This window comes from Rhinoderma darwinii, chromosome 4 (assembly GCF_050947455.1).
Source record: "Rhinoderma darwinii isolate aRhiDar2 chromosome 4, aRhiDar2.hap1, whole genome shotgun sequence".
NCBI classification, from domain to species: Eukaryota; Metazoa; Chordata; class Amphibia; order Anura; family Rhinodermatidae; genus Rhinoderma; species Rhinoderma darwinii.
Genome location: NC_134690.1, coordinates 321,009,813 through 321,027,519, shown reverse-complemented (window position 1 = coordinate 321,027,519; position 17,707 = coordinate 321,009,813). Strand labels below are relative to the sequence as shown.

Here is a 17,707-nt window from a genome sequence, read left to right as displayed (position 1 = left end):
GAAAGGAGGAAGAGTTTGTCCCTTAGTACTCTGGTTTCTCTTCAGAACGCATAAATCTTTCGCCTTTTACTAAAGATTTCCGTGGAGAGGAGCAAAACTGAGTTTTGTAGCAATTTTTGCATGCTCCAGCTTGCTGGGGTTTTCTTGTTCAGGTTGAAAAGCAGAAAGAGTGTATTTCTGGCTCCAGTTGGCTTGAAAGTGGCTGAATTTGCATATTGACAACATGGATGGCCTCCTTCCGTTGAGAAGCAAACTTGTTTATGCACTGTGTTGCCGGGGTGGATAACAAGTGAAAGCAGCCAAAAGAAGAGAGGAGCCTGGGAAACATATGTATTGTTTCTTGTATGTGCTGTCTGTGTTTTTATCCCCCTTACGGGTGGTCTCCCTGGGCTAACACAGGACTGCGGCCATGGCGTGAGGAAAGGAGGAAGAGTTTGTCCCTTAGTACTCTGGTTTCTCTTCAGAACGCATAAATCTTTCGCCTTTTACTAAAGATTTCCGTGGAGAGGCGCAAAACTGAGTTTTGTAGCAATTTTTGCATGCTCCAGCTTGCTGGGGTTTTCTTGTTCAGGTTGAAAAGCAGAAAGAGTGTATTTCTGGCTCCAGTTGGCTTGAAAGTGGCTGAATTTGCATATTGACAACATGGATGGCCTCCTTCCGTTGAGAAGCAAACTTGTTTATGCACTGTGTTGCCGGGGTGGATAACAAGTGAAAGCTGCCAAGTGGCAGCCAAAAGAAGAGAGGAGCCTGGGAAACATATGTATTGTTTCTTGTATGTGCTGTCTGTGTTTTTATCCCCCTTACGGGTGGTCTCCCTGGGCTAACACAGGACTGCGGCCATGGCGTGAGGAAAGGAGGAAGAGTTTGTCCCTTAGTACTCTGGTTTCTCTTCAGAACGCATAAATCTTTCGCCTTTTACTAAAGATTTCCGTGGAGAGGAGCAAAACTGAGTTTTGTAGCAATTTTTGCATGCTCCAGCTTGCTGGGGTTTTCTTGTTCAGGTTGAAAAGCAGAAAGAGTGTATATCTGGCTCCAGTTGGCTTGAAAGTGGCTGAATTTGCATATTGACAACATGGATGGCTTCCTTCCGTTGAGAAGCAAACTTGTTTATGCACTGTGTTGCCGGGGTGGATAACAAGTGAAAGCTGCCAAGTGGCAGCCAAAAGAAGAGAGGAGCCTGGGAAACATATGTATTGTTTCTTGTATGTGCTGTCTGTGTTTTTATCCCCCTTACGGGTGGTCTCCCTGGGCTAACACAGGACTGCGGCCATGGCGTGAGGAAAGGAGGAAGAGTTTGTCCCTTAGTATTCTGGTTTCTCTTCAGAACGCATAAATCTTTCGCCTTTTACTAAAGATTTCCGTGGAGAGGAGCAAAACTGAGTTTTGTAGCAATTTTTGCATGCTCCAGCTTGCTGGGGTTTTCTTGTTCAGGTTGAAAAGCAGAAAGAGTGTATTTCTGGCTCCAGTTGGCTTGAAAGTGGCTGAATTTGCATATTGACAACATGGATGGCCTCCTTCCGTTGAGAAGCAAACTTGTTTATGCACTGTGTTGCCGGGGTGGATAACAAGTGAAAGCTGCCAAGTGGCAGCCAAAAGAAGAGAGGAGCCTGGGAAACATATGTATTGTTTCTTGTATGTGCTGTCTGTGTTTTTATCCCCCTTACGGGTGGTCTCCCTGGGCTAACACAGGACTGCGGCCATGGCGTGAGGAAAGGAGGAAGAGTTTGTCCCTTAGTACTCTGGTTTCTCTTCAGAACGCATAAATCTTTCGCCTTTTACTAAAGATTTCCATGGAGAGGAGCAAAACTGAGTTTTGTAGCAATTTTTGCATGCTCCAGCTTGCTGGGGTTTTCTTGTTCAGGTTGAAAAGCAGAAAGAGTGTATATCTGGCTCCAGTTGGCTTGAAAGTGGCTGAATTTGCATATTGACAACATGGATGGCTTCCTTCCGTTGAGAAGCAAACTTGTTTATGCACTGTGTTGCCGGGGTGGATAACAAGTGAAAGCTGCCAAGTGGCAGCCAAAAGAAGAGAGGAGCCTGGGAAACATATGTATTGTTTCTTGTATGTGCTGTCTGTGTTTTTATCCCCCTTACGGGTGGTCTCCCTGGGCTAACACAGGACTGCGGCCATGGCGTGAGGAAAGGAGGAAGAGTTTGTCCCTTAGTATTCTGGTTTCTCTTCAGAACGCATAAATCTTTCGCCTTTTACTAAAGATTTCCGTGGAGAGGAGCAAAACTGAGTTTTGTAGCAATTTTTGCATGCTCCAGCTTGCTGGGGTTTTCTTGTTCAGGTTGAAAAGCAGAAAGAGTGTATTTCTGGCTCCAGTTGGCTTGAAAGTGGCTGAATTTGCATATTGACAACATGGATGGCCTCCTTCCGTTGAGAAGCAAACTTGTTTATGCACTGTGTTGCCGGGGTGGATAACAAGTGAAAGCTGCCAAGTGGCAGCCAAAAGAAGAGAGGAGCCTGGGAAACATATGTATTGTTTCTTGTATGTGCTGTCTGTGTTTTTATCCCCCTTACGGGTGGTCTCCCTGGGCTAACACAGGACTGCGGCCATGGCGTGAGGAAAGGAGGAAGAGTTTGTCCCTTAGTACTCTGGTTTCTCTTCAGAACGCATAAATCTTTCGCCTTTTACTAAAGATTTCCGTGGAGAGGAGCAAAACTGAGTTTTGTAGCAATTTTTGCATGCTCCAGCTTGCTGGGGTTTTCTTGTTCAGGTTGAAAAGCAGAAAGAGTGTATTTCTGGCTCCAGTTGGCTTGAAAGTGGCTGAATTTGCATATTGACAACATGGATGGCCTCCTTCCGTTGAGAAGCAAACTTGTTTATGCACTGTGTTGCCGGGGTGGATAACAAGTGAAAGCTGCCAAGTGGCAGCCAAAAGAAGAGAGGAGCCTGGGAAACATATGTATTGTTTCTTGTATGTGCTGTCTGTGTTTTTATCCCCCTTACGGGTGGTCTCCCTGGGCTAACACAGGACTGCGGCCATGGCGTGAGGAAAGGAGGAAGAGTTTGTCCCTTAGTACTCTGGTTTCTCTTCAGAACGCATAAATCTTTCGCCTTTTACTAAAGATTTCCGTGGAGAGGAGCAAAACTGAGTTTTGTAGCAATTTTTGCATGCTCCAGCTTGCTGGGGTTTTCTTGTTCAGGTTGAAAAGCAGAAAGAGTGTATTTCTGGCTCCAGTTGGCTTGAAAGTGGCTGAATTTGCATATTAACAACATAGATGGCCTCCTTCCGTTGAGAAGCAAACTTGTTTGTGCACTGTGTTGCCGGGGTGGATATCAAGTGAAAAGCTGCCACATGGCAGCCAAAAGAAGAGAGGAGCCTGGGAAACATATGTATTGTTTCTTGTATGTGCTGTCTGTGTTTTTATCCCCCTTACGGGTGGTCTCCCTGGGCTAACACAGGACTGCGGCCATGGCGTGAGGAAAGGAGGAAGAGTTTGTCCCTTAGTACTCTGGTTTCTCTTCAGAACGCATAAAGCTTTCGCCTTTTACTAAAGTTTTCCGTGGAGAGGAGCAAAACTGAGTTTTGTAGCAATTTTTGCATGCTCCAGCTTGCTGGGGTTTTCTTGTTCAGGTTGAAAAGCAGAAAGAGTGTATTTCTGGCTCCAGTTGGCTTGAAAGTGGCTGAATTTGCATATTGACAACATAGATGGCCTCCTTCCGTTGAGAAGCAAACTTGTTTGTGCACTGTGTTGCCGGGGTGGATATCAAGTGAAAAGCTGCCACATGGCAGCCAAAAGAAGAGAGGAGCCTGGGAAACATATGTATTGTTTCTTGTATGTGCTGTCTGTGTTTTTATCCCCCTTACGGGTGGTCTCCCTGGGCTAACACAGGACTGCGGCCATGGTGTGAGGAAAGGAGGAAGAGTTTGTACCTTAGTACTCTGGTTTCTTTTCAGAACGCATAAATCTTTCGCCTTTTACTAAAGATTTCCGTGGAGAGGAGCAAAACTGAGTTTTGTAACAATTTTTGCATGCTCCAGCTTGCTGGGGTTTTCTTGTTCAGGTTGAAAAGCAGAAAGAGTGTATTTCTGGCTCCAGTTGGCTTGAAAGTGGCTGAATTTGCATATTGACAACATAGATGGCCTCCTTCCGTTGAGAAGCAAACTTGTTTGTGCACTGTGTTGCCGGGGTGGATATCAAGTGAAAAGCTGCCACATGGCAGCCAAAAGAAGAGAGGAGCCTGGGAAACATATGTATTGTTTCTTGTATGTGCTGTCTGTGTTTTTATCCCCCTTACGGGTGGTCTCCCTGGGCTAACACAGGACTGCGGCCATGGCGTGAGGAAAGGAGGAAGAGTTTGTCCCTTAGTACTCTGGTTTCTCTTCAGAACGCATAAATCTTTCGCCTTTTACTAAAGATTTCCGTGGAGAGGAGCAAAACTGAGTTTTGTAGCAATTTTTGCATGCTCCAGCTTGCTGGGGTTTTCTTGTTCAGGTTGAAAAGCAGAAAGAGTGTATTTCTGGCTCCAGTTGGCTTGAAAGTGGCTGAATTTGCATATTGACAACATGGATGGCCTCCTTCCGTTGAGAAGCAAACTTGTTTATGCACTGTGTTGCCGGGGTGGATAACAAGTGAAAGCTGCCAAGTGGCAGCCAAGAGAAGAGAGGAGCCTGGGAAACATATGTATTGTTTCTTGTGTGGTGGCCCGTGGGTGGCGGGGAATGCAGGAACCCAAAATGGTGGATACTGGGCTCTCTGTCTTGTGTCACGGTGGTATTTTGCCTTGCAGGCCTTCCCACCTCCCAGGGACACACACACACAGTGATGAGGGGGTTGCACAAGATGATGATGATGACTGTTGTTTCCCCCGGGGCACTCCCTTGGTGGCTGACTCCTGTCTGGTGTTGTTTGGGGTGCCCTTGGTGTAGAGTGCAAATAGAAGACAGGAGACGGTGGTGGCAGTTAATCAGGAGAGCTTGCAGCACACTTTTACTTTTCAAGATGGAGATAGTACAATACAAATATGTCATCCAAATTCAGCTCAATCAGTGTAGCCCAATGCTAAATGCAGGAGTGCTATTATCTCTCTACTCACAGTCTCTCTTTCTGGACTCTTCTGGCTCCTTGAGCTGTTATTCCAATGAATCTCTTTAGGCCTGTCTTTCTCTGTAATCCGCAAATGGCTGAACTCAGGAGCACCTTCACTGTGCTTCCTGCTGCATCCACTCCTAGCTCACCACAGCCCTCACTCACTCTAACCACTCCCTAATTAACTCCTCCCAGCTTCTGTTACATTATAGAAAAACACTCCGCATAGGCTGAAACACAATGTCATAACATTTCTGAACCTGTAGATGGCAGCATAACACAACACATGAAGACAAACATAGTTTTCATAGTAGTGCTCCTGTGGGACACTACATACACCCCCTCTTTAAATAAAGCCGTCCTCGGCGTCCGACTCTCCAGGCGGCAGGTTAACCTAAAACAAAGGTTAATCACAATTGCAATAATAAACTAAGAGTCCATACAGTCTCTGAGGAATATGAGGATATAATGCTGAACAGGGAAAATGTCCAAGAGTCCTTGTCATATGAACTGGGGAAAATGAAGGGCTTGTTACCCAATTGGGATGCAAACAATACAATGTCTCTGGTGAAGGATAATCCAAAAATGAAGTCTCAGATTCAACAGTTCAATCTTGATATCGAGCTGGCATCTTACCTCGGGTAGCTCTATCAGATCTCCTCAGGGGCTCCTCTATAACAATTTCAGGGTCCCTGGATTCCTCTGGACCAGGCCGGAACTCGGATGACGAGGTCACTTGGTCTTCGCCGGGATCAAGAACAGTTCTTGGAACAAAAATAGACAGCCAAGGTTGGAACAGCCAATCAAGAGGGGACATACTAGTTGTTGGCGGTAGCGGTTCAGCTGCAGGAGATTTCTCAGTTGTCTGTGGTTCTGCTGGTACCTCTTCCTTTAGGCAGAGCTTGAGACGATTACGGTGGACGACTTGGGAATCTCGGCCTTCGCGCACAATCTCATAGACATCAGTCCCAGGGTGCGGGATGGACTTAATTGTGTATGGTTCTTTCTGCCACTTGCTGTCCAACTTACTTGAACGATGGTTGTTTTTCAGCCACACACGGTCTCCAATTTGGAAGGGTTCTGCTTCGGCCTTTTGATCAAAACCTGCTTGTTGCCTTTGACGAGCATCTTCCATCCGTCTTTCCACAATCTCGTTGGCTTCAGCCAGGCGACGCTGGTGATCACTCACCCACTCTGTGTTTGGCAGGGGGTTGATAGTATCTGGAACTTCGACATCCATGGCCAAGTCCGAAGGCAATTTGCCCTGACGGCCAAACAGGAGATAGTAAGGAGTGTACCCTGTGGAGCAGTGCACAGTGTTGTTATACAGGTACACCAATTCTGGCAGGAGAGTCGGCCAATCAGCCCTCTTCTGGGACGGAACAGTTCTTAACATCCCAATAAGAGTCTGGTTCATCTTTTCACATAAGCCATTACCTTGTGGATGATAAGCGGTAGTTCTCAGCTTCTGACAGCCATAGAGGGAACACAACTCGTGGAACAGTTGAGACTCAAATGCGGAACCACGATCAGTCAGGATCTTGTCCGGACAGCCATAGGGGAGTATGAAATTCTTCCAAAAGATGGCAGCGGTGGTCTTGGCAGTCAGGTCTTTCACTGGCATAGCTACCACGAACTTCGTATAGTGGTCAATTATAGTTATAGCATAAGTATACCCAGTGCGGCTTGGTTCAAACTTGACATGGTCAATGGCTACCAGTTCCAGCGGTCTATGACTGATGATGGGGTGAAGTGGGGCTCTCTGGTCATGAGGCTCTCCTCGGCTCTGAGCACAGGTGGGACATTCTCGGCACCACTTCTCTATGTCGTCTCTCATGCCAATCCAGTAAAATCGTCGGCGTATGGTATCTTCCGTTTTATGAACCCCAAAGTGTCCCGATCTGTCATGGTAGGCTTCCAAGATGGATTTGGAATCTCGCCGGGGTACCACAATTCTATGTAGACGCTCACCCGTTACTGGATCCAGGGCAGTCCTCTGTAGTAGACCTCTGGACACGAAAAGTCGATTTCTCAGTCTCCATAGACAAATTAATTCCTGATCAGCTTGACCTCTACGTATTCGGTCCGGAGTCCTCTTCTGAAGAAGGGAAGTCTGCAATTCCTGTAGCTTTCTACTCTCCCGTTGGAATCTAGCCCACTGTCTGGAATCTTGGGAGCAGTCAGGAACATTTGGTTGCGGATGTTCGTTTCGCTTCCTCTGAGCGATCACCGAATTCTGGGTTGCAAACTGAGCATAGAATGTAGGCATCTCTACCTCTTCCCATTCATCATTACATCGGACCAGTTCTTCACCCACAGGCAAACGGGATAAGGCATCGGCATTCACGTTGGACGCACCAGTCCGGTACTTGATCACAAACTGATAATTCGCCAGTCTGGATGCCCATCGCTGTTCAAGAGCTCCCAGTCGCGCTGTATCCAAGTGGGCCAGCGGATTATTATCCGTGAAGACGATGAAGGGTGTTGCAGCCAGGTAATCTTTAAATTTTTCGGTCACTGCCCACACAAGGGCCAGGAATTCCAGCTTAAAGGAACTATAATTCTGGTCGTTCCGTTCAGCGCCTCGAAGACCTCTGCTGGCATAAGCGATGACTCTCTCTTTCTGGTCCTGTACCTGCGACAGGACGGCCCCCAATCCCTTCTGGCTGGCATCAGTATACAGCCTAAAGGGTTGGTTGTAGTCAGGATATCCCAGGATAGGTGGTTCGGTTAACAGCTGCTTCAGCTTCTGGAAAGCGGCTTCATGGGCTTCAGCCCACTCAATCGGGATCCTTCTCTTCATAGCTTCCTTGGAGTGACCTCTTAACAATCCCTGGAGGGGTTCTGCAATCTGGGCAAAGTGTGGGATGAACCGTCTATAATACCCTGCAAATCCCAAGAAACTTCTCACCTCCTTGACTGTGGTAGGGGCTGGCCAGCTCTTTACTGCTGCTACTTTGCCTGGATCAGGAACCACTCCTTCTGCACTCACGACATGGCCTAAGTAATGGACTTCCGGCTTCAGGAGATGACACTTGGAGGGTTTCACTTTCAGGCCATATTTGATGAGGGTTTTGAGGACTTCTGCCAGGTGCTGTAGGTGTTCCTCATAAGTCTTTGAGTAGATGATTACGTCGTCCAGGTACAAGAGGACGGTCTCGAAGTTTTGGTGACCCAGGCAGCGTTCCATCAGCCTCTGGAAGGTTCCCGGGGCATTGCATAGCCCAAAGGGCATACAATTAAACTCGAACAACCCCATGGGAGTAGTGAAAGCAGTCTTTTCCCTATCTTCGGGAGCCATAGGTACCTGCCAATACCCGCTGGTCAAATCCAGAGTTGAGAAGTAGGCAGCAGACCCCAAAGCAGTCAGGGATTCTTCAATGCGTGGCAGGGGATACGCATCCTTGTGAGTGATATTATTGATTTTGCGGTAGTCCACGCAGAATCTAATGTTGCCATCCTTCTTTTTCACCAGGACTAGGGGTGCAGCCCATGGACTGTAGCTCTCCCGAATCACATCTGCGTCCTTCATCTCCCGAATCATTTTCTTCACTGGCTGGTACATGGCTGGTGGAAGGGGACGGTACCTTTCTTTGATGGGTGGATGGACGCCTGTAGGGATGGTGTGCTCAATGATAGTAGCCTTCCCAAAATCCATAGGATGTTTACTGAAGGCTTGTTGATTGTCTTTGGCCACCATCAGGGCTCCTTCGATCTCCTCTTCGGTAGTATTAGCATCGCCAACATGGATCTCGGTCCACCAGGGTTTTGTTGTCATCTCAGGGGTAACTTGATTCTGGGTAGCTTGCTGGAACACTGTAGTCTCAGGGCTCCAGACATCTTGGAAGAAGACCTGTGAGAGCTTAGCAACTGGACGGTATTTACTCAGTACCACAGCCGTATCACCAATGTTCAGGAGGCGAATAGGTACCCTCCCATTAGAAACAGTCACTAGACTTCTGGCTGCTAGCACGGTCGGATGATCTTCCAGAAGAAGAGGTTCCACAAGGGCCTGGTAATCTTGACCTTGCAAACCTGGACGAGCTCGACACCACAGAATGGTTTCCGTCTCTGGTTCCAGAGTCACTGGTTGTGAGTCCATGATGCGGGCACGGCAGATCTCACCCTTTTCATTCGTGAACCTCTGTTGGGCATTCAAGAGACGGATAGCATGCTGAATTGCATTTTGATTGGAGACAGGGACTGTAGAAAGTGCTCGGTGTAGGGCATCTAGCATCTCTTCATAGCAATTCCTAAGAACATTCATGCCCAGCACCACTGGTGGAAAGTCATCATCCCAGACGTTCACTACAATTACGCCTTGCTGGGGCAGTTCAGTTTCTCCCATCTGGATCGTGGGTTCCGAGTAGCCCCGATGGGGTATCAATTGTCCATTACTGGCTACAATGTTAAGCCACGTGTCTGGGGGTTGTATCAGCTGGTCGAGGTCCCAGTACTTCTCAAACCAACTTCTCTGCAGAGTGGTGACTTGAGAGCCAGTGTCCAGTAAGGCCGACAGTGGGATCCCATTTAGGTGGATCGTAATCACTGGACACTGCCCAATGTACCGGGGAATCCATTCTGGTGTTGTGGGACCTATTGGTCTTCCTCCCGAGGGGCGGTCCTCTGCCTCGGGGGATTGTCGTTTAACTGACGACATTCTCTTTCAATATGGCCAGCTCTTTGACACCTACGACAAATGGGTCTTCCGGTGGTATCAAATCTGTCAGAAGAGCGTCTACCCCAATTCCGGTAACTTCCCCCTTCTGATCGGTTACTGAACCTGTTACTGGAGTAGCGGCGGCTTTCTTTCTGGCGTTGCTCCATATCTTCCATTTTCTGGCAAATTTTACTGAGGCTCTTGGTGAGGACAGCAATTTGGTCCCTCAGTTCACCAACTGGATCTTGAGCTTGCATGTGAGCACACTGAGCTAGTGCAACTTGACTTCCCGCTGCTGTAGGATGATCTACTTGCGACTCCGTAGGAGTCTCTATGGAATAGGGGAAAACTTTGGCTTGGACCGCTGCGGCTTCAGTCCCCAGGATTCTAATTGCGAGCTCTTTAAAGTCCAAGAAGATACAGCTTGGGTTCTGGGAGGCCAACATTCTGAGCTGACTTTTAAGAGCTTCAGATGCAGCTCCTTCAACAAACTGCTCCCTTAAGGCCTTGTCAGCCTCTGCAGCCTCTAAGGGTTCTACTTGCATAATTGCCCGCTGGGCCTCCTGCAGGGATAAAGCAAAGTCTCTCAATGACTCACCGGGCTGCTGCTTCTTTCCAAAGAATCTCATCTTGAGCTCTGCCACAGTCCTTACTTCAAATGTGGCACGCAATCGGTCCAGTATCTGTTCCACTGTTTTTTTCTCTGTTCTGGGCCAGGATTTCACTTCTCTTAATGCTGCGCCCTCTAGTTGTCCTATCAATACCTCAACCCTCTGGTCTGTTGAGACAGGATACAAACGGAACATGGACAGCATCTTCTCTTTGAATTCCCTCAGGGAATGAACTTCGCCTTTGTAGCGAGGAAGCCATGGTGCTCCAAAGTAATAGGGCATAGTGAGTGGCATCACTTGCGCTGTTGGAGGTGACCCACTGGGGCTTGGAGAGCCGTTATCTCTGTCGTCAGACATTTTCTGCAATAAGTCCTACAGTAACCCCTAGCAACGGGTGTTCAATTTCAGGCTATGCACTAAGCCTCTTTTCCGGATATCTTTTCCGGTGTCTCTACACTGTTAACTGCCACTTTTTACTTTAAATCTCATTTACTGGCCTATTCAGGCACTCACCAGCTTTCTCTTAGCTGCTCCGCTGTTTTCGCGGGTTCTCTTGCGCAGCTCCTTGCCACTTCCAATATGGCGGCGACTTGGCGGGAAACTTTTATTCCGGCTGTAGCGAAATGTCTGTAACTCTGCTCCGGCTGCGATAATCTGGCTTCGGCTGTGGCGCATCAGCGCTGACTTAGTTCATAAGGCACAGAGGCCATAGATATCCTGATCGTGACGCCAAAATTATATGTGGTGGCCCGTGGGTGGCGGGGAATGCAGGAACCCAAAATGGTGGATACTGGGCTCTCTGTCTTGTGTCACGGTGGTATTTTGCCTTGCAGGCCTTCCCACCTCCCAGGGACACACACACACAGTGATGAGGGGGTTGCACAAGATGATGATGATGACTGTTGTTTCCCCCGGGGCACTCCCTTGGTGGCTGACTCCTGTCTGGTGTTATTTGGGGTGCCCTTGGTGTAGAGTGCAAATAGAAGACAGGAGACGGTGGTGGCAGTTAATCAGGAGAGCTTGCAGCACACTTTTACTTTTCAAGATGGAGATAGTACAATACAAATATGTCATCCAAATTCAGCTCAATCAGTGTAGCCCAATGCTAAATGCAGGAGTGCTATTATCTCTCTACTCACAGTCTCTCTTTCTGGACTCTTCTGGTTCCTTGAGCTGTTATTCCAATGAATCTCTTTAGGCCTGTCTTTCTCTGTAATCCGCAAATGGCTGAACTCAGGAGCACCTTCACTGTGCTTCCTGCTGCATCCACTCCTAGCTCACCACAGCCCTCACTCACTCTAACCACTCCCTAATTAACTCCTCCCAGCTTCTGTTACATTATAGAAAAACACTCCGCATAGGCTGAAACACAATGTCATAACATTTCTGAACCTGTAGATGGCAGCATAACACAACACATGAAGACAAACATAGTTTTCATAGTAGTGCTCCTGTGGGACACTACACTTGTATGTGCTGTCTGTGTTTTTATCCCCCTTACGGGTGGTCTCCCTGGGCTAACACAGGACTGCGGCCATGGCGTGAGGAAAGGAGGAAGAGTTTGTCCCTTAGTACTCTGGTTTCTCTTCAGAACGCATAAATCTTTCGCCTTTTACTAAAGATTTCCGTGGAGAGGAGCAAAACTGAGTTTTGTAGCAATTTTTGCATGCTCCAGCTTGCTGGGGTTTTCTTGTTCAGGTTGAAAAGCAGAAAGAGTGTATTTCTGGCTCCAGTTGGCTTGAAAGTGGCTGAATTTGCATATTGACAACATGGATGGCCTCCTTCCGTTGAGAAGCAAACTTGTTTATGCACTGTGTTGCCGGGGTGGATAACAAGTGAAAGCTGCCAAGTGGCAGCCAAAAGAAGAGAGGAGCCTGGGAAACATATGTATTGTTTCTTGTATGTGCTGTCTGTGTTTTTATCCCCCTTACGGGTGGTCTCCCTGGGCTAACACAGGACTGCGGCCATGGCGTGAGGAAAGGAGGAAGAGTTTGTCCCTTAGTACTCTGGTTTCTCTTCAGAACGCATAAATCTTTCGCCTTTTACTAAAGATTTCCGTGGAGAGGAGCAAAACTGAGTTTTGTAGCAATTTTTGCATGCTCCAGCTTGCTGGGGTTTTCTTGTTCAGGTTGAAAAGCAGAAAGAGTGTATTTCTGGCTCCAGTTGGCTTGAAAGTGGCTGAATTTGCATATTGACAACATGGATGGCCTCCTTCCGTTGAGAAGCAAACTTGTTTATGCACTGTGTTGCCGGGGTGGATAACAAGTGAAAGCTGCCAAGTGGCAGCCAAAAGAAGAGAGGAGCCTGGGAAACATATGTATTGTTTCTTGTATGTGCTGTCTGTGTTTTTATCCCCCTTACGGGTGGTCTCCCTGGGCTAACACAGGACTGCGGCCATGCCGTGAGGAAAGGAGGAAGAGTTTGTCCCTTAGTATTCTGGTTTCTCTTCAGAACGCATAAATCTTTTGCCTTTTACTAAAGATTTCCGTGGAGAGGAGCAAAACTGAGTTTTGTAGCAATTTTTGCATGCTCCAGCTTGCTGGGGTTTTCTTGTTCAGGTTGAAAAGCAGAAAGAGTGTATTTCTGGCTCCAGTTGGCTTGAAAGTGGCTGAATTTGCATATTGACAACATGGATGGCCTCCTTCCGTTGAGAAGCAAACTTGTTTATGCACTGTGTTGCCGGGGTGGATAACAAGTGAAAGCTGCCAAGTGGCAGCCAAAAGAAGAGAGGAGCCTGGGAAACATATGTATTGTTTCTTGTATGTGCTGTCTGTGTTTTTATCCCCCTTACGGGTGGTCTCCCTGGGCTAACACAGGACTGCGGCCATGGCGTGAGGAAAGGAGGAAGAGTTTGTCCCTTAGTACTCTGGTTTCTCTTCAGAACGCATAAATCTTTCGCCTTTTACTAAAGATTTCCGTGGAGAGGAGCAAAACTGAGTTTTGTAGCAATTTTTGCATGCTCCAGCTTGCTGGGGTTTTCTTGTTCAGGTTGAAAAGCAGAAAGAGTGTATTTCTGGCTCCAGTTGGCTTGAAAGTGGCTGAATTTGCATATTGACAACATGGATGGCCTCCTTCCGTTGAGAAGCAAACTTGTTTATGCACTGTGTTGCCGGGGTGGATAACAAGTGAAAGCTGCCAAGTGGCAGCCAAAAGAAGAGAGGAGCCTGGGAAACATATGTATTGTTTCTTGTATGTGCTGTCTGTGTTTTTATCCCCCTTACGGGTGGTCTCCCTGGGCTAACACAGGACTGCGGCCATGGCGTGAGGAAAGGAGGAAGAGTTTGTCCCTTAGTACTCTGGTTTCTCTTCAGAACGCATAAATCTTTCGCCTTTTACTAAAGATTTCCGTGGAGAGGAGCAAAACTGAGTTTTGTAGCAATTTTTGCATGCTCCAGCTTGCTGGGGTTTTCTTGTTCAGGTTGAAAAGCAGAAAGAGTGTATTTCTGGCTCCAGTTGGCTTGAAAGTGGCTGAATTTGCATATTGACAACATGGATGGCCTCCTTCCGTTGAGAAGCAAACTTGTTTATGCACTGTGTTGCCGGGGTGGATAACAAGTGAAAGCTGCCAAGTGGCAGCCAAAAGAAGAGAGGAGCCTGGGAAACATATGTATTGTTTCTTGTATGTGCTGTCTGTGTTTTTATCCCCCTTACGGGTGGTCTCCCTGGGCTAACACAGGACTGCGGCCATGCCGTGAGGAAAGGAGGAAGAGTTTGTCCCTTAGTATTCTGGTTTCTCTTCAGAACGCATAAATCTTTTGCCTTTTACTAAAGATTTCCGTGGAGAGGAGCAAAACTGAGTTTTGTAGCAATTTTTGCATGCTCCAGCTTGCTGGGGTTTTCTTGTTCAGGTTGAAAAGCAGAAAGAGTGTATTTCTGGCTCCAGTTGGCTTGAAAGTGGCTGAATTTGCATATTGACAACATGGATGGCCTCCTTCCGTTGAGAAGCAAACTTGTTTATGCACTGTGTTGCCGGGGTGGATAACAAGTGAAAGCTGCCAAGTGGCAGCCAAAAGAAGAGAGGAGCCTGGGAAACATATGTATTGTTTCTTGTATGTGCTGTCTGTGTTTTTATCCCCCTTACGGGTGGTCTCCCTGGGCTAACACAGGACTGCGGCCATGGCGTGAGGAAAGGAGGAAGAGTTTGTCCCTTAGTACTCTGGTTTCTCTTCAGAACGCATAAATCTTTCGCCTTTTACTAAAGATTTCCGTGGAGAGGAGCAAAACTGAGTTTTGTAGCAATTTTTGCATGCTCCAGCTTGCTGGGGTTTTCTTGTTCAGGTTGAAAAGCAGAAAGAGTGTATTTCTGGCTCCAGTTGGCTTGAAAGTGGCTGAATTTGCGTATTGACAACATGGATGGCCTCCTTCCGTTGAGAAGCAAACTTGTTTATGCACTGTGTTGCCGGGGTGGATAACAAGTGAAAGCTGCCAAGTGGCAGCCAAAAGAAGAGAGGAGCCTGGGAAACATATGTATTGTTTCTTGTATGTGCTGTCTGTGTTTTTATCCCCCTTACGGGTGGTCTCCCTGGGCTAACACAGGACTGCGGCCATGGCGTGAGGAAAGGAGGAAGAGTTTGTCCCTTAGTACTCTGGTTTCTCTTCAGAACGCATAAATCTTTCGCCTTTTACTAAAGATTTCCGTGGAGAGGAGCAAAACTGAGTTTTGTAGCAATTTTTGCATGCTCCAGCTTGCTGGGGTTTTCTTGTTCAGGTTGAAAAGCAGAAAGAGTGTATTTCTGGCTCCAGTTGGCTTGAAAGTGGCTGAATTTGCATATTGACAACATGGATGGCCTCCTTCTGTTGAGAAGCAAACTTGTTTATGCACTGTGTTGCCGGGGTGGATAACAAGTGAAAGCTGCCAAGTGGCAGCCAAAAGAAGAGAGGAGCCTGGGAAACATATGTATTGTTTCTTGTATGTGCTGTCTGTGTTTTTATCCCCTTTACGGGTGGTCTCCCTGGGCTAACACAGGACTGCGGCCATGGCGTGAGGAAAGGAGGAAGAGTTTGTCCCTTAGTACTCTGGTTTCTCTTCAGAACGCATAAATCTTTTGCCTTTTACTAAAGATTTTCGTGGAGAGGAGCAAAACTGAGTTTTGTAGCAATTTTTGCATGCTCCAGCTTGCTGGGGTTTTCTTGTTCAGGTTGAAAAGCAGAAAGAGTGTATTTCTGGCTCCAGTTGGCTTGAAAGTGGCTGAATTTGCATATTGACAACATGGATGGCCTCCTTCCGTTGAGAAGCAAACTTGTTTATGCACTGTGTTGCCGGGGTGGATAACAAGTGAAAGCTGCCAAGTGGCAGCCAAAAGAAGAGAGGAGCCTGGGAAACATATGTATTGTTTCTTGTATGTGCTGTCTGTGTTTTTATCCCCCTTACGGGTGGTCTCCCTGGGCTAACACAGGACTGCGGCCATGGCGTGAGGAAAGGAGGAAGAGTTTGTCCCTTAGTACTCTGGTTTCTCTTCAGAACGCATAAATCTTTCGCCTTTTACTAAAGATTTCCGTGGAGAGGAGCAAAACTGAGTTTTGTAGCAATTTTTGCATGCTCCAGCTTGCTGGGGTTTTCTTGTTCAGGTTGAAAAGCAGAAAGAGTGTATTTCTGGCTCCAGTTGGCTTGAAAGTGGCTGAATTTGCATATTGACAACATGGATGGCCTCCTTCCGTTGAGAAGCAAACTTGTTTATGCACTGTGTTGCCGGGGTGGATAACAAGTGAAAGCTGCCAAGTGGCAGCCAAAAGAAGAGAGGAGCCTGGGAAACATATGTATTGTTTCTTGTATGTGCTGTCTGTGTTTTTATCCCCCTTACGGTGGTCTCCCTGGGCTAACACAGGACTGCGGCCATGGCGTGAGGAAAGGAGGAAGAGTTTGTCCCTTAGTACTCTGGTTTCTCTTCAGAACGCATAAATCTTTCGCCTTTTACTAAAGATTTCCGTGGAGAGGAGCAAAACTGAGTTTTGTAGCAATTTTTGCATGCTCCAGCTTGCTGGGGTTTTCTTGTTCAGGTTGAAAAGCAGAAAGAGTGTATTTCTGGCTCCAGTTGGCTTGAAAGTGGCTGAATTTGCATATTGACAACATGGATGGCCTCCTTCCGTTGAGAAGCAAACTTGTTTATGCACTGTGTTGCCGGGGTGGATAACAAGTGAAAGCTGCCAAGTGGCAGCCAAAAGAAGAGAGGAGCCTGGGAAACATATGTATTGTTTCTTGTATGTGCTGTCTGTGTTTTTATCCCCCTTACGGGTGGTCTCCCTGGGCTAACACAGGACTGCGGCCATGCCGTGAGGAAAGGAGGAAGAGTTTGTCCCTTAGTACTCTGGTTTCTCTTCAGAACGCATAAATCTTTCGCCTTTTACTAAAGATTTCCGTGGAGAGGAGCAAAACTGAGTTTTGTAGCAATTTTTGCATGCTCCAGCTTGCTGGGGTTTTCTTGTTCAGGTTGAAAAGCAGAAAGAGTGTATTTCTGGCTCCAGTTGGCTTGAAAGTGGCTGAATTTGCATATTGACAACATGGATGGCCTCCTTCTGTTGAGAAGCAAACTTGTTTATGCACTGTGTTGCCGGGGTGGATAACAAGTGAAAGCTGCCAAGTGGCAGCCAAAAGAAGAGAGGAGCCTGGGAAACATATGTATTGTTTCTTGTATGTGCTGTCTGTGTTTTTATCCCCCTTACGGGTGGTCTCCCTGGGCTAACACAGGACTGCGGCCATGGCGTGAGGAAAGGAGGAAGAGTTTGTCCCTTAGTACTCTGGTTTCTCTTCAGAACGCATAAATCTTTCGCCTTTTACTAAAGATTTCCGTGGAGAGGAGCAAAACTGAGTTTTGTAGCAATTTTTGCATGCTCCAGCTTGCTGGGGTTTTCTTGTTCAGGTTGAAAAGCAGAAAGAGTGTATTTCTGGCTCCAGTTGGCTTGAAAGTGGCTGAATTTGCATATTGACAACATAGATGGCCTCCTTCCGTTGAGAAGCAAACTTGTTTGTGCACTGTGTTGCCGGGGTGGATATCAAGTGAAAAGCTGCCACGTGGCAGCCAAAAGAAGAGAGGAGCCTGGGAAACATATGTATTGTTTCTTGTATGTGCTGTCTGTGTTTTTATCCCCCTTACGGGTGGTCTCCCTGGGCTAACACAGGACTGCGGCCATGGCGTGAGGAAAGGAGGAAGAGTTTGTCCCTTAGTACTCTGGTTTCTCTTCAGAACGCATAAATCTTTCGCCTTTTACTAAAGATTTCCGTGGAGAGGAGCAAAACTGAGTTTTGTAGCAATTTTTGCATGCTCCAGCTTGCTGGGGTTTTCTTGTTCAGGTTGAAAAGCAGAAATAGTGTATTTCTGGCTCCAGTTGGCTTGAAAGTGGCTGAATTTGCATATTGACAACATGGATGGCCTCCTTCCGTTGAGAAGCAAACTTGTTTAT

General features: G+C 47.2%; 25 non-coding genes across 25 annotated transcripts; all 25 read left to right on the top strand.

Annotated features, from left to right (window-relative positions):
- The first annotated feature begins 25 nt into the window (after positions 1–25).
- Positions 26–141, top strand: LOC142761497 (U5 spliceosomal RNA). Its single transcript, XR_012883678.1, has one exon. It is a non-coding gene; the product is annotated as a U5 spliceosomal RNA (small nuclear RNA).
- A 303-nt stretch (positions 142–444) lies between these two features.
- Positions 445–560, top strand: LOC142646509 (U5 spliceosomal RNA). The gene has a single exon (XR_012847443.1). It is a non-coding gene; the product is annotated as a U5 spliceosomal RNA (small nuclear RNA).
- A 314-nt stretch (positions 561–874) lies between these two features.
- On the top strand, positions 875–990 carry LOC142761496 (U5 spliceosomal RNA). Its single transcript, XR_012883677.1, has one exon. It is a non-coding gene; the product is annotated as a U5 spliceosomal RNA (small nuclear RNA).
- Positions 991–1,304: 314 nt separating this feature from the next.
- Positions 1,305–1,420, top strand: LOC142646504 (U5 spliceosomal RNA). The gene has a single exon (XR_012847438.1). It is a non-coding gene; the product is annotated as a U5 spliceosomal RNA (small nuclear RNA).
- Positions 1,421–1,734: 314 nt separating this feature from the next.
- On the top strand, positions 1,735–1,850 carry LOC142646518 (U5 spliceosomal RNA). The gene has a single exon (XR_012847451.1). It is a non-coding gene; the product is annotated as a U5 spliceosomal RNA (small nuclear RNA).
- Positions 1,851–2,164: 314 nt separating this feature from the next.
- On the top strand, positions 2,165–2,280 carry LOC142646503 (U5 spliceosomal RNA). The gene has a single exon (XR_012847437.1). It is a non-coding gene; the product is annotated as a U5 spliceosomal RNA (small nuclear RNA).
- Positions 2,281–2,594: 314 nt separating this feature from the next.
- LOC142761495 (U5 spliceosomal RNA) lies at positions 2,595–2,710 on the top strand. The gene has a single exon (XR_012883676.1). It is a non-coding gene; the product is annotated as a U5 spliceosomal RNA (small nuclear RNA).
- Positions 2,711–3,024: 314 nt separating this feature from the next.
- Positions 3,025–3,140, top strand: LOC142761494 (U5 spliceosomal RNA). Its single transcript, XR_012883675.1, has one exon. It is a non-coding gene; the product is annotated as a U5 spliceosomal RNA (small nuclear RNA).
- Positions 3,141–3,455: 315 nt separating this feature from the next.
- On the top strand, positions 3,456–3,571 carry LOC142646512 (U5 spliceosomal RNA). The gene has a single exon (XR_012847446.1). It is a non-coding gene; the product is annotated as a U5 spliceosomal RNA (small nuclear RNA).
- Positions 3,572–3,886: 315 nt separating this feature from the next.
- Positions 3,887–4,002, top strand: LOC142646490 (U5 spliceosomal RNA). The gene has a single exon (XR_012847425.1). It is a non-coding gene; the product is annotated as a U5 spliceosomal RNA (small nuclear RNA).
- A 315-nt stretch (positions 4,003–4,317) lies between these two features.
- On the top strand, positions 4,318–4,433 carry LOC142761493 (U5 spliceosomal RNA). The gene has a single exon (XR_012883674.1). It is a non-coding gene; the product is annotated as a U5 spliceosomal RNA (small nuclear RNA).
- Positions 4,434–11,880: 7,447 nt separating this feature from the next.
- LOC142761492 (U5 spliceosomal RNA) lies at positions 11,881–11,996 on the top strand. Its single transcript, XR_012883673.1, has one exon. It is a non-coding gene; the product is annotated as a U5 spliceosomal RNA (small nuclear RNA).
- A 314-nt stretch (positions 11,997–12,310) lies between these two features.
- LOC142761491 (U5 spliceosomal RNA) lies at positions 12,311–12,426 on the top strand. Its single transcript, XR_012883672.1, has one exon. It is a non-coding gene; the product is annotated as a U5 spliceosomal RNA (small nuclear RNA).
- Positions 12,427–12,740: 314 nt separating this feature from the next.
- On the top strand, positions 12,741–12,856 carry LOC142646506 (U5 spliceosomal RNA). Its single transcript, XR_012847440.1, has one exon. It is a non-coding gene; the product is annotated as a U5 spliceosomal RNA (small nuclear RNA).
- Positions 12,857–13,170: 314 nt separating this feature from the next.
- LOC142761490 (U5 spliceosomal RNA) lies at positions 13,171–13,286 on the top strand. The gene has a single exon (XR_012883671.1). It is a non-coding gene; the product is annotated as a U5 spliceosomal RNA (small nuclear RNA).
- A 314-nt stretch (positions 13,287–13,600) lies between these two features.
- On the top strand, positions 13,601–13,716 carry LOC142761489 (U5 spliceosomal RNA). The gene has a single exon (XR_012883670.1). It is a non-coding gene; the product is annotated as a U5 spliceosomal RNA (small nuclear RNA).
- Positions 13,717–14,030: 314 nt separating this feature from the next.
- Positions 14,031–14,146, top strand: LOC142646505 (U5 spliceosomal RNA). Its single transcript, XR_012847439.1, has one exon. It is a non-coding gene; the product is annotated as a U5 spliceosomal RNA (small nuclear RNA).
- Positions 14,147–14,460: 314 nt separating this feature from the next.
- LOC142761488 (U5 spliceosomal RNA) lies at positions 14,461–14,576 on the top strand. Its single transcript, XR_012883669.1, has one exon. It is a non-coding gene; the product is annotated as a U5 spliceosomal RNA (small nuclear RNA).
- A 314-nt stretch (positions 14,577–14,890) lies between these two features.
- On the top strand, positions 14,891–15,006 carry LOC142761487 (U5 spliceosomal RNA). Its single transcript, XR_012883668.1, has one exon. It is a non-coding gene; the product is annotated as a U5 spliceosomal RNA (small nuclear RNA).
- A 314-nt stretch (positions 15,007–15,320) lies between these two features.
- Positions 15,321–15,436, top strand: LOC142646521 (U5 spliceosomal RNA). Its single transcript, XR_012847454.1, has one exon. It is a non-coding gene; the product is annotated as a U5 spliceosomal RNA (small nuclear RNA).
- Positions 15,437–15,750: 314 nt separating this feature from the next.
- On the top strand, positions 15,751–15,866 carry LOC142761486 (U5 spliceosomal RNA). The gene has a single exon (XR_012883667.1). It is a non-coding gene; the product is annotated as a U5 spliceosomal RNA (small nuclear RNA).
- A 313-nt stretch (positions 15,867–16,179) lies between these two features.
- On the top strand, positions 16,180–16,295 carry LOC142761485 (U5 spliceosomal RNA). The gene has a single exon (XR_012883666.1). It is a non-coding gene; the product is annotated as a U5 spliceosomal RNA (small nuclear RNA).
- A 314-nt stretch (positions 16,296–16,609) lies between these two features.
- Positions 16,610–16,725, top strand: LOC142761484 (U5 spliceosomal RNA). Its single transcript, XR_012883665.1, has one exon. It is a non-coding gene; the product is annotated as a U5 spliceosomal RNA (small nuclear RNA).
- Positions 16,726–17,039: 314 nt separating this feature from the next.
- Positions 17,040–17,155, top strand: LOC142761483 (U5 spliceosomal RNA). The gene has a single exon (XR_012883664.1). It is a non-coding gene; the product is annotated as a U5 spliceosomal RNA (small nuclear RNA).
- Positions 17,156–17,470: 315 nt separating this feature from the next.
- Positions 17,471–17,586, top strand: LOC142761481 (U5 spliceosomal RNA). Its single transcript, XR_012883663.1, has one exon. It is a non-coding gene; the product is annotated as a U5 spliceosomal RNA (small nuclear RNA).
- Positions 17,587–17,707: the final 121 nt, after the last annotated feature.